Source organism: Oncorhynchus keta, unplaced genomic scaffold (assembly GCF_023373465.1).
Source record: "Oncorhynchus keta strain PuntledgeMale-10-30-2019 unplaced genomic scaffold, Oket_V2 Un_scaffold_4914_pilon_pilon, whole genome shotgun sequence".
Classification (NCBI taxonomy): domain Eukaryota; kingdom Metazoa; phylum Chordata; class Actinopteri; order Salmoniformes; family Salmonidae; genus Oncorhynchus; species Oncorhynchus keta.
In genome coordinates this window covers 117,381-129,456 of record NW_026290949.1, presented here as the reverse complement: position 1 = coordinate 129,456, position 12,076 = coordinate 117,381, and the positions used below count along the sequence as shown (strand labels likewise).

The 12,076-nt window shown below is 41.8% G+C and overlaps 1 long non-coding RNA gene and 1 pseudogene across 5 annotated transcripts in view; one reads left to right on the top strand and one right to left on the bottom strand.

Annotated features, from left to right (window-relative positions):
* Nucleotides 1-1,693: 1,693 nt before the first annotated feature.
* LOC118382043 (A disintegrin and metalloproteinase with thrombospondin motifs 3-like) overlaps nt 1,694-12,076 on the bottom strand; it is a 121,936-nt pseudogene continuing 111,553 nt past the window's right edge. Inside the window, exons 18-19 of the transcript XR_008132765.1 lie at nt 9,591-9,698; nt 1,694-4,369 (exon numbers count right to left, since the gene is read on the bottom strand). The product of XR_008132765.1 is annotated as an A disintegrin and metalloproteinase with thrombospondin motifs 3-like (transcript). The remainder of the gene's footprint in view (nt 4,370-9,590; nt 9,699-12,076) is intronic.
* On the top strand, nt 10,742-11,737 carry LOC127928916 (uncharacterized). Of its 4 annotated transcripts, none has more exons than XR_008132794.1 (4): nt 10,742-11,136; nt 11,432-11,480; nt 11,529-11,577; nt 11,618-11,737. It is a non-coding gene; the product is annotated as an uncharacterized LOC127928916 (long non-coding RNA). The 4 variants fall into 4 exon arrangements; XR_008132797.1 differs by having other exon boundaries at nt 10,996-11,087; XR_008132796.1 differs by lacking the exon at nt 10,742-11,136 and adding an exon at nt 11,193-11,284.

Genomic DNA, 12,076 nt, shown 5'->3' with positions numbered 1-12,076 from the left:
CTGAAGATATTTTTTTAACTTTTGGTTTAACTAGGCAAGTCAGTTAAGAACAAATTCTTATTTTCAATGACAGCATAAGAACAGTGGGCTACCTTGTTCAGGGGCAGATTTTTTACCTTGTCAGCTCGGGGATTCAATCTTGCAACCTTTCGTTTACTAGTCAAACGCTCTAACCACTAGGCTACCTGCTGCCCCAGATTTATTCAGAAAATAATTTAAAATAATAATATAATTATCATTATTATAATCATTATTTTATTCATCCTTAGCCCTTCTCTGAATGCGTAGAAGGCCCATTGTTCCCCACTGTGTTTGGGTTAGTAAACATTTTTAGAGTGGCTCGATTTGCTCCGGTCTTGGTCTTCAATCGATCTCACTTTAGGTGGTCTCGAACACAACACTGATTTTAGGTGACCTTTTAACCCTAACCCTTTTCCTAACCTTAACCCAATTCTTCTAACTTGCTATTTAAGTTATCGTAACCCTGCTACGAAAAGTTTGCTGTACTCCATCTTGTCAAAACTGGCAATACTGCCCGCAGAACAGCGTGAGTTTCCAATAACGCGGTACTCTGCACGACAACTCGTCACCACCATCATTCAGAATCCACCGTTATAATACCTAGTACTAACGTGTCATGTGTCCTGATATTGTCCACATTCGAATTGTGATATTTTATGAAAAGTGTCTACACCGCCCACTGTCCGCATTGTGACCTCACTTCCTGGTCCCATGATTTCACAGCTAATATTGATGTCTTTATTTTAAGATACAAATTGATGGCATAACGTACGCTACAGTCACATAAACTACTGCAGCATAAATACTGGAGGCTGAGACAGGAGGGGTCAGGAGACAATGTGGCCCCATCCAATGATACCCCCGACAACCCAGACAGGAAGACCAGTGACTCAACCCACTCAAGTGACGCACCCCTCCTAGGGACAGCATGAAAGAGCACCATGAAAGCCAGTGACTCAGCCCCTGTAATAGGGTTAGAGGCAGAGAATCCCAGTGGAGAGAGGGGAACCGGCCAGGCAGAGACAGCAAGGGCGGTTCGTTGCTCCAGTGCCTTTCCGTTCACCTTCACACCCCTGGGCCAGACTACACTCAATCATAGAACCTACTGAAGAGATGAGTCTTCAGTAAAGACTTAAAGGTTGAGACCGAGTCTGCGTCTCTCACATGGGTAGGCAGACCATTCCATAAAAATGAAGCTCTATAAGAGAAAGCCCTGCCTCCAGCTGTTTGCTTAGAAATTCTAGGGACAATAAGGAGGCCTGCGTCTTGTGACCGTAGGGTACGTCTAGGTATGTACAGCAGTACCAAATCGGAAAGATAGGTAGGAGCAAGCCCATGTAATGCTTCGTAGGTTAGCAGTAAAACCTTGAAATCAGTCCTTTCCTTAACAGGAAGCCAGTGTAGGGAGGCTAGCACTGGAGAAATATAATCAAACTTTTTGGTTCTAGTCAGGATTCTAGCAGCCGTATTTAGCACTAACTGAAGTTTATTTAGTTCTTTAAAAGTAGAGCATTGCAGTAGTCTAACCTAGAAGTAACAAAAGCATGGAGGAATTTTTCTGCATCAATTTTGGATGGAAAATTTCTGATCTTTGCAATGTTACGCAGATGGAAAAAAGCTGTTCTTGAAACAATCTTGATATGTTCGTCAAAAGAGCGATCAGGGTCCAGAGTAATGCCGAGGTCCTTCACAGTTTTATTTGAGACGACTGTACAACCACCAATATTAATTGTAAGATTCAACAGAAGATCTCTTTGTTTATTGGGACCTAGAACAAGCATCTCTGTTTTGTCCGAGTTTAAAAGAAGAAAGTTTGCAGCCATCCACTTCCTTATGTCTGAAACACAGGCTTCCAGCGAGGGCAATTTTGGTGCTTCACCATGTTTCATTGAAATGTACAGCTACAGCTGTGTGGCATCCGCATAGCAGTGAAAGTTAACATTATGTTTTCGAATGACATCCCCAAGAGGTAAAGTATATAGTGAAAACAATAGTGGTCCTAAAACGGAACCTTGAGGAACACCAACATTTACTGTTGACATAACTAAGCCCTAATGTTTGTACAGTCAGCGTATTTTGAGTTCTGATGGGTACGGTACGACAGTTGAACTAAGCATCTATAAGTTATATTCTTCAAGAATCAATGGGTATACATCATCAATATTTAGAAGTCTAAAGATCAACTGCAGATTGTCCTTTTAAGATGTGGTCTGGGATGAACTAAATCCTGATGTTAGCATAAAAAAAGGTTTGAGCATAGGAAAAAGGATTTGATCCACAGGGTATTGTCCTAATCTGACTGAGTTTTTCCACCAGCTAATTAGCTCTCGACTCGGACCAAGATGATGCAAAAAAGACGACAACTTTTACATTTTTCTTTCAAACGTTTTTTTCTCTCCCTACCATTTAAAAATTTAATAAATATTAACATTTAAAGCTTTTCATTCATGTATATACAATAACTATACAATACACATAATGATGTTATGAACTGCAAGACAGAAATGAGGTAATGCACAACTTGAAACAGCGTGACATCAGACCAACCACTCTGCAGACTTACAGCATTCTCTCTACTTCTCCACTGACATCATTATACTTTACATTCTGTTGGCTGGCTGTTAGTTTCTTAGATAATAATATGCTGCTAAAATGTACACTATATACAATATTACTTGAAAAATATATCACTTACAAAAAAATATCAAGAATGGTTTTTCTTTTTATCTTTTAAAGCATATGTGTGAGTTTTTCCACAAAGGTAATGTGCATGCTACAGTGGGGTTGGCTTTACAAACAGACTTGACCTGTTGACCTTCAGATGACCTCTGTGGTCAATCTCTTGTAAATGGTTGTTTGGGAAGCACGTCAACAATAAGAGCACCAATGGGGAGAGGTTACAAAGCTCCCTGGAAGAGGAAGTGCCATCATCACCAAGACACTGCGACATCATCACCAATACATTGTGACATCATCTCCAAACTTGAGACATCACCAATACTTGTGACATCATCCCTTCAACTTGTGACAGCCCCCAAAGTGATGGTTTTGTTTTTGGGCCGTGCCACACAATATCTTCACAATATTAAAGTTCAATAAGTAGTTCTGATGCACTTTCAAAATACGCTTGCACAACTGTACACAGATCAGGAAGTAAATGGTGGCAATGCAGTCGTCACATTGTTTAACATGTCTTGTAGTCATTTTAGTTCCAGCACCATTTTATTTTCTTGTTTATTATTCCGTTTATTAACTGAAGCAGAGAGGGCTGAGTGATGCAGTGCATAGAGATCACTCTGCTGGTTCCATGAGGTAACCAATAGTGGTCTAAGTCCACTGGCATGGATTTTTTATTTTTTATTTTATGTTAATTTATTCTTGCAGCAATCGGGTGAGAGTCCAGTCCAGGATAATCCATCAGATGGTTGTAATAATGTTGTAACAATGTTGTAATAAAGTTGTCACATTGTAACATTGTCATATTGTAACATTGTCACATTGTAACGCTGTAACACTCTAATGCTGTAACAACGTTGCAATAACGTTGAGCTGACAGAAGTCACGTTGGACCATATTACTGAGCAGCAAGTCCCAGGATAAGTCAGTGATCATGTCAGCACATGGGACAGGGTTCTGGTTGTTCTGGTCCTGTGAGCCGAGTCTGATCCTACATCCTCCCTTCTTGACCTGGCAGCAGCAACGCCAGCCACAGTTCCAGCAGGCCCGGGTTCAGGGTCGGGGCCGGCGGATTGGCCTAAAGAGCGGTGGTTTGGACTGCTGTGCTCTTTAGATGGCGATAAAGCAGCGTCTCCATTGGATCGGAGCCGGAGAGGCGGGCTGGGACCTGGAGGTAGAGAAGGGAGCCCAGGGACCAAGTCTCCATTGGATCGGAGCCGGGGCCGGGGCCGGAGAGGCGGGCTGGGACCTGGAGGTAGAGAAGGGAGCCCAGGGACCAAGTCTCCATCTCCGACCCCAAAGAAAGGACCCTGGGGAACGACGGCACTCGCCGACGGTGAGGTGGTCAGGCCCTGAGCAGTGGAGCGAGGCCGTCTAGGGGTCTTAGTGGTTCGGGATGGGCTCTGGGTGGTGGTGGGGAGCGGGGAGTCTGATGATAGGGTGGTGGAGGCGGTGGGGTTGGGCTGGGTAGAGGTCTCCTGGCCAGTCTCAGAGTCTGAGTCGGAGGGTCCTCCAGTCTTGTGGAGGTCTGGGGATGGAGAGAAGAGGGTGGTGAAGCCTTCCTTCCTGTTGCAGGACTCACAGCACAGCTTGTTGTAGCCAGGAATGGAACAGTAACGGGCTAGGACCTCCATCTGGCAGAATATAGACTTGTCTCCGAGACATGGCTCATCTGTGGGGCGAGAGCAGAGTCAGAGTCAGACACATTACAGCTCTTTCCTCATACAGTAGTGACCTTAACCCAACACCTGGCAACCCAACACCTGGCAACCCAACACCTGTCAACCCAACACCTGTCAACCCAACACCTGTCAACCCAACACCTGGCAACCCAACACCTGTCAACCCAACACCTGGCAACCCAACACCTGGCAACCCAACACCTGGCAACCCAATACCTGTCAACCCAACACCTGGCAACCCAACACCTGGCAACCCAATACCTGGCAACCCAACACCTGGCAACCTCTTCAACCGTATCCCGCTCCGCTGGCATACATTGTGGCTTTCTCCTGGCTATTCTTTTGCAAAATAACTAGGAATGAACTGACTTATTTTCAAATAAATGTGTAATACATATAACATCACATTAAGGTGTGGGCCGGTCACTGTATTAAAAAAGAACAATAGCAGGTCTATTTCTCTCCAGTAGCTGGCCTATTCTGTCCATTCATAATTCACCTGTGGGAACATGGCGCTTCTCAACACCCATGAATGATAAGATGCCGTCTGCTCTGTTTTAAGGTCCTTACTGCTGAATAGTATCTGTTCCAGGTGTGTAGGAGTCAAAATAACAATGCTAGAAAAGCATATAAACAACTTTTGGAATGCTCATATTCTGAGCCATTAAAAAAAGTATGGTCTACAGAAAGAGATGGAAGAGATGGCGACCCGCACACTGTCGAAAAAATGAATACTTCCAAAACTGAGGCTTGAATGCAAAATAAAGATGTTTATTAAAACACCTGACAACAGAAAGAGTTGGCCAATACTATCCAAGAGATTGTTAGTGAGGAAATTACGTCTGTCTTCGACTTGCAATTAAAACCGATAAATTAATCTCTTGCACTGCTCGTTTCTAAAAATGGATACATACTCTACTGAAGTGGAAAGTTTGGAGACAGTGGCCAATGTAACAGAGGAGCGACACTATGACCTGGATGGAGAACGACCAATGGCTGGGTTTCACTGTGGAACCTGTTTATTTGTTTCACATCTATGGCCTATTAACACGAAAGATAACAATTACATAATTAATAATATATATACACTACTGTTCAAAAGTTTGGGGTCACTAGAAATTAGATATGTCCTTGTTTTTAAAAGAAATTCAGATTTTTTTGTCCATTAAAATAACATCAAATTGATCAGAAATACAGTGTAGACATTGTTTACGTTGTAAATGACCTTTTAAAGGTCATGTAGCTGGGAAACAGCAGATTTTTAATGGAATACCTACATAGGCGTACAGAGGCCCATTATCAGCAACAATCACTTCGGTGCTAAAATGGCATGTTGTGTTAGCTAATCCAAGTTTATTATTTTAAAACGCTAATTGATCATTGACCAAAACCCTTTCGCAATTATGTTAGCACAGCTGGAAACTGTAGTGCTAATTAAAGAAGCAATAACACTGGCCTTCTATCTTTGATAAACACAGATATTAAACTGTTTTCCAAAATGTTGTCATCCGGTCTCGAGACTTACTTACCCAAATGGATCCACACGGCAAAATCAGAATTTAATACAAATATATATTTCACAAAAGTAGTGCATCTGGCCTTTACTTGTCCTCTATTAGCGGACTGATGTAGCATCTGAGGCGCGGGCAGATTCATTTTTTTCAACACCCCCCCCCCAAGTCGACAAAATAATTAGAATCATGGAATCTCAATCGTTTCCCATTTTAAATATTTTGGTAGTAGATATACACGGAGTGTAGAAAACATTAGGAACACCTTCCTTATATTGAGTCACACCCCTTTTCCCCTCAGAGCAGCCCCAATTCCCCGGGGTATGGAGTCTACAAGGTGTCAAACGTGTTCCACAGGGATGCTGACCCATGTTGACTCGAATGTTGTGTCATGTTAGCTGGATGTCCTTTGGGTGGTGGACCATTTTTGATACACACGAGAAACCGTTGAGCGTGAAAAACCCAGCAGTGTTGCAGTTGGTCTTCACTGATACAGCCCTTACACAATGTAATATGGTGTCTCCTATTGGCCTGGTAGAGGGGGTCTTCACTGATACAGCCCTTACACAATGTAATATGGTGTCTCCTATTGGCCTGGTCTTCACTGATTGATACACAATGTAATATGGTGTCTCCTATTGGCCTGATAGAGGTGGTCTTCACTGATACAGCCCTTACACAATGTAATATGGTGTCTCCTATTGGCCTGGTAGAGGTGGTCTTCACTGATACAGCCCTTACACAATGTAATATGGTGTCTCCTATTGGCCTGGTAGAGGTGGTCTTCACTGATACAGCCCTTACACAATGTAATATGGTGTCTCCTATTGGCCTGGTAGAGGTGGTCTTCACTGATACAGCCCTTACACAATGTAATATGGTGTCTCCTATTGGCCTGGTAGAGGTGGTCTTCACTGATACAGCCCGTACACAATGTAATATGGTGTCTTCTATTGGCCTGGTAGAGGTGGTCTTCACTGATACAGCCCTTACACAATGTAATATGGTGTCTCCTATTGTCCTGGAAGAGGTGGTCTTCACTGATACATCCCTTACACAATGTAAACTATGCTTTAATGCTATTATTGCTCACACTGTTTCTATTTGAAGAACAATGTAACTGGGATTCAAAACGACATGCCCATATTCCAATATTTCACAATAATGCCTTGTGATCTGGAGGACAGCCTTTAGTATCCCCTCAATGGTCCCAATGTGGAATCCGTATCCTTACTAATATCATGGACATTAATGGTTTAAGAACATTCCAAGGAAACATGTTTCTATATTTACAACTTAAGTCATCTATGCTGGCCTATGGAGTCCTTCGGTAAACCCAACTACTGAAACCTCCAATGATGGGATTTATAAAATAAGTTATCTGGGCTCCTGAAAGGAGTGCACTATGATATATAAACAACTTTTGGAAAGCTCATATTCTGAGCCATTAAAAAATAATGGTCTACAGATCTACGTGAATCTGAACAACCCTTTAACTCGAACAGAATATGGAAAAAATATGACCTTGGCATTCTGTAATCCGAACCACCAATTTATACATTTTAAGTTTGTTCATTTACTGTATTCATTTACCGTAGAGATCCTTTATATTCTCTATTTTGGTTAGGTCAAGGTGTAACTAGGTTGGGTAGTCTAGTTTTTACATTTCTATGTTGACCTGGTATGGGTCCCAATCAGTGGCAGCTGTCTATCTGTCACGGCTGATTTCCTCCTCTTCGTCTTCAGTTTCGGACCAAAATGCAGCGTGGTAAGTGTCCATAGTTGTTTTTAATGAATAAACCGAAACACTACAAAACAATAAACAAAACATGAATAACCGAAACAGTACCGTGTGGTGAAACAAACACAGACACAGAAACAATCACCCACAAAGTACCCACAGAATATGGCTGCCTAAATATGGTTCCCAATCAGAGACAACGATAGACAGCTGCCTCTAATTGAGAACCAATCTAGGCAACCATAGACATACAATATACCTAGAAAGGAAACAGCCCCATAAACATACAAAACCCCTAGACAAGACAAAAAACACATACATCACCCATGTCACACCCTGACCTAACCAACATAACAAGGAAAACAAAGAACACTAAGGTCAGGGTGTGACACTATCGTTGTCTCTGATTAGGGATCATATTTATGCAGCCTTTTCCCACTGGGTTTTTGTGGGTTCTTGTCTACGTCTAGTTGCCGGCAATCACTACATTAGAGTCACCTTTTCCTTATGCGCTTTATTGTTTTGTTCCTGTGCGTTTCATCTCATTAACATGTGGAACTCTATGCACGCTGCACCTTGGTCCATTCATTCAACACACGACCGTGACACTGCTGCTGAAAAATGATTGGCTCTAAAGATGGCCGACCACCACGCTCTCTCCCATTTAACCAGTGGATACAGTTACTATTAGAAGTTATAACCCTCGAATCATCGACAACAAGAAGGAATGGTGCTCGTCCAGGAACAACTGAGGTTGGCTGGATGGGGACTGGGTTATCTTTGTACTTGGAAACTCACTCTGAAATAAAAAAATACAAATCTGAAATAAAAAGTTGGTCACATAAGAACAGAGATTTGGATCTCTTGTGTGTAACGCCTAAAGGTTATGGGTTGAGTCCCAGTCAGGGCTATTCCCCGAATTCACTACATACTGTACCTCAAACATATTTCCCAGACACACTCTTTAATATCAGATGTTTAAAACGGTAAGCAGCTAAGAATAGAATAGACTAGAATCCAATAGAAGAATAGAATAGACTAGAATCCAATAGAAGAATAGAATAGACTAGAATCCAATAGAAGAATAGAATAGACTAGAATCCAATAGAAGAATAGAATAGACTAGATTCCAATAGAAGAATAGAATAGACTAGATTCCAATAGAAGAATAGAATAGACTAGATTCCAATAGAAGAATAGAATAGACTAGAATCCAATAGAAGAATAGAATAGACTAGAATCCAATAGAAGAATAGAATAGACTAGAATCCAATAGAAGAATAGAATAGACTAGAATCCAATAAAATCCAATAGAAGAATAGAATAGACTAACATCCAATAAAATCCAATAGAAGAATAGAATAGACTAGAATCCAATAGAATAATAGAATAGACTAGAATCGAATAAAATCCAGTAGAAGAATTGAATAGACTAGAATCCAATAAAATCCAATAGAAGAATAGAATAGACTAAAATCCAATAGAATAATAGAATAGACTAGAATCGAATAAAATCCAGTAGAAGAATTGAATAGACTAGAATCCAATAAAATCCAATAGAAGAATAGAATAGACTAAAATCCAATAGAAGAATAGACTAGAATACAATAGAAGAATAGAATAGACTAGAATACAATAGAAGAATAGAATAGACTAAAATCCAATAGAAGAATAGAATAGACTAGAATCCAATCCAATCCAATAGAAGAATAGAATAGACTAGAATACAATAGAAGAATAGAATAGACTAAAATCCAATAGAAGAATAGAATAGACTAGAATCCAATCCAATCCAATAGAAGAATAGAATAGACTAGAATACAATAGAAGAATAGAATAGACTAAAATCCAATAGAAGAATAGAATAGACTAGAATAATAGAAGAATAGAATAGACTAGAATCCAATAGAAGAATAGAATTCTAGAATTTTCCAATAGAAGCATCCCATGCTCACTTACTGAAGGAGAGTTTGTGGACAGGATTCTCAGGAACAATTTGATGTACACCCTCTGTCTTTGTCGTTGAATTCTCCATCCCTACTTTAGTGAACGGGGAAGGTGACTGTCCTGTTGTTCCCAGAGGATGAGAGAACATAGCTTTACACATAATTACATGGTGGGACTTTGGGTTGCACAAATCATGGGTTTTACACAAATCCAGGTTGGACGATTACAGATTTCTTGCTTTTTCCCTTCTTCTGGTAATGTACCAACTGGGAGTTCTGGACATCCTGGACATTTTGGGGAAGGTTACCTGAACTGCAACCCTACATAAGGGTTCTTTGGGAAGGTGATGGTTCTATGTGGAATCATAATGACTCAAATAGCCCTTTGAGTTCTTCAATGGTTCTTTACAGTTCAGAACTAGGGTTCTTTACAGTTCAGAACTAGGGTTCTTTACAGTTCAGAACTAGGGTTCTTTACAGTTCAGAACTAGGGTTCTTTACAGTTCAGAACTAGGGTTCTTTAAAGTTCAGAACTAGGGTTCTTTACAGTTCAGAACTAGGGTTCTTTACAGTTCAGAACTAGGGTTCTTTACAGTTCAGAACTAGGGTTCTTTACAGTTCAGAACTAGGGTTCTTTACAGTTCAGAACTAGGGTTCTTTACAGTTCAGAACTAGGGTTCTTTAAAGTTCAGAACTAGGGTTTTTAAGTTCAGAAAAGGGTTCTTATCTCTTTTAATGATAATTAAAATGTGAGGGAAGCAGCTCATTAGAATATTTTGAGGCGTGGTTTATGCACAGCTCTTTTTGTGCAATTGTGAGTTAGAGTCATGTCAGTTTATCTGGTGTGTTGTGTTATGCCATTACATATTAGATATGACAATGGTCAGTGATGGTGTCCTGTGAAAGACTCCTGTTATGGCCTTGTGTTAGTTGAGAACAGCTGACTAAATCAGTCAGTGGGTCTCAATTCTCTCCTCAGGGACCCCAGCTGTTCCAGAGGAAGCTCACTTGTTTCAACGTGTCAATAATAACACCTAGGGAATTTGAACAATATAACATGTCTGACCAGAATAAAACCCTGTATGGTTTAAGATTAAAGAAGGTTTTTATAGAACCATTCTCCATAAAGGTTCTATAAAGGACCATAAGAAAAGGGTTGCAACCATAGTGGAACCCTTTTTGATGCTATATAGAACCTTTTATTAATGGTTCTTTATAGAACATTAGCACCATGTTCCATTTAGAACCTTGAGCATGGTTCTTCATAGAACCTCCAAAAAAAGGTTACATATAGCACCAAAAGGAATTTGCTATGGCAGCGGTTCCCGAACTAGGGGTTTGCAACTGTTCCTAACTCCCCAGGTAATCAGAGCTCTTTAAGAACCCCCTCCTCTCCTCTCCTGTCTCCCCAGGTAATCAGAGCTCTTAAGAACCCCCTCCTCTCCTCTCCTGTCTCCCCAGGTAATCAGAGCTCTTAAGAACCCCCTCCTCTCCTCTCCTGTCTCCCCAGGTAATCAGAGCTCTTAAGAACCCCCTCCTCTCCTCTCCTGTCTCCCCAGGTAATCAGAGCTCTTTAAGAACCCCCTCCTCTCCTCTCCTGTCTCCCCAGGTAATCAGAGCTCTTAAGAACCCCCTCCTCTCCTCTCCTGTCTCCCCAGGTAATCAGAGCTCTTAAGAACCCCCTCCTCTCCTCTCCTGTCTCCCCAGGTAATCAGAGCTCTTAAGAACCCCCTCCTCTCCTCTCCTGTCTCCCCAGGTAATCAGAGCTCTTAAGAACCCCTTCCTCTCCTCTCCTGTCTCCCCAGGTAATCAGAGCTCTTAAGAACCCCTTCCTCTCCTCTCCTGTCTCCCCAGGTAATCAGAGCTCTTAAGAACCCCTTCCTCTCCTCTCCTGTCTCCCCAGGTAATCAGAGCTCTTAAGAACCCCTCCTCTCCTCTCCTGTCTCCCCAGGTAATCAGAGCTCTTAAGAACCCCTTCCTCTCCTCTCCTGTCTCCCCAGGTAATCAGAGCTCCCCTCCTCTCCTCTCCTGTCTCCCCAGGTAATCAGAGCTCTTAAGAACCCCTTCCTCTCCTCTCCTGTCTCCCCAGGTAATCAGAGCTCTTAAGAACCCCTTCCTCTCCTCTCCTGTCTCCCCAGGTAATCAGAGCTCTTTAAGAACCCCTTCTCCCAGGTCTCCTCTCCCTGTCTCCCCAGGTAATCAGAGCTCTTAAGAACCCCTGTTCTTCTCTCCTCTCCTGTCTCCCCAGGTAATCAGAGCTCTTTAAGAACCCCTTTCACTCCTCTCCTGTCTCCCCAGGTAATCAATCTACACACAGTCTCTGTCGAATCCCTACAATAAGTCTCCTGAAGCACTTATAGGGATAGCAGGAGAAACAGTTATTACACATCATTGACTTCTATCTTTGTGTGTGTGTGTGTGTGTGTGTGTGTGTGTGTGTGTGTGTGTGTGTGTGTGTGTGTGTGTGGCCACACAGTGTGTGTGTGTGTGTGTGTGTGT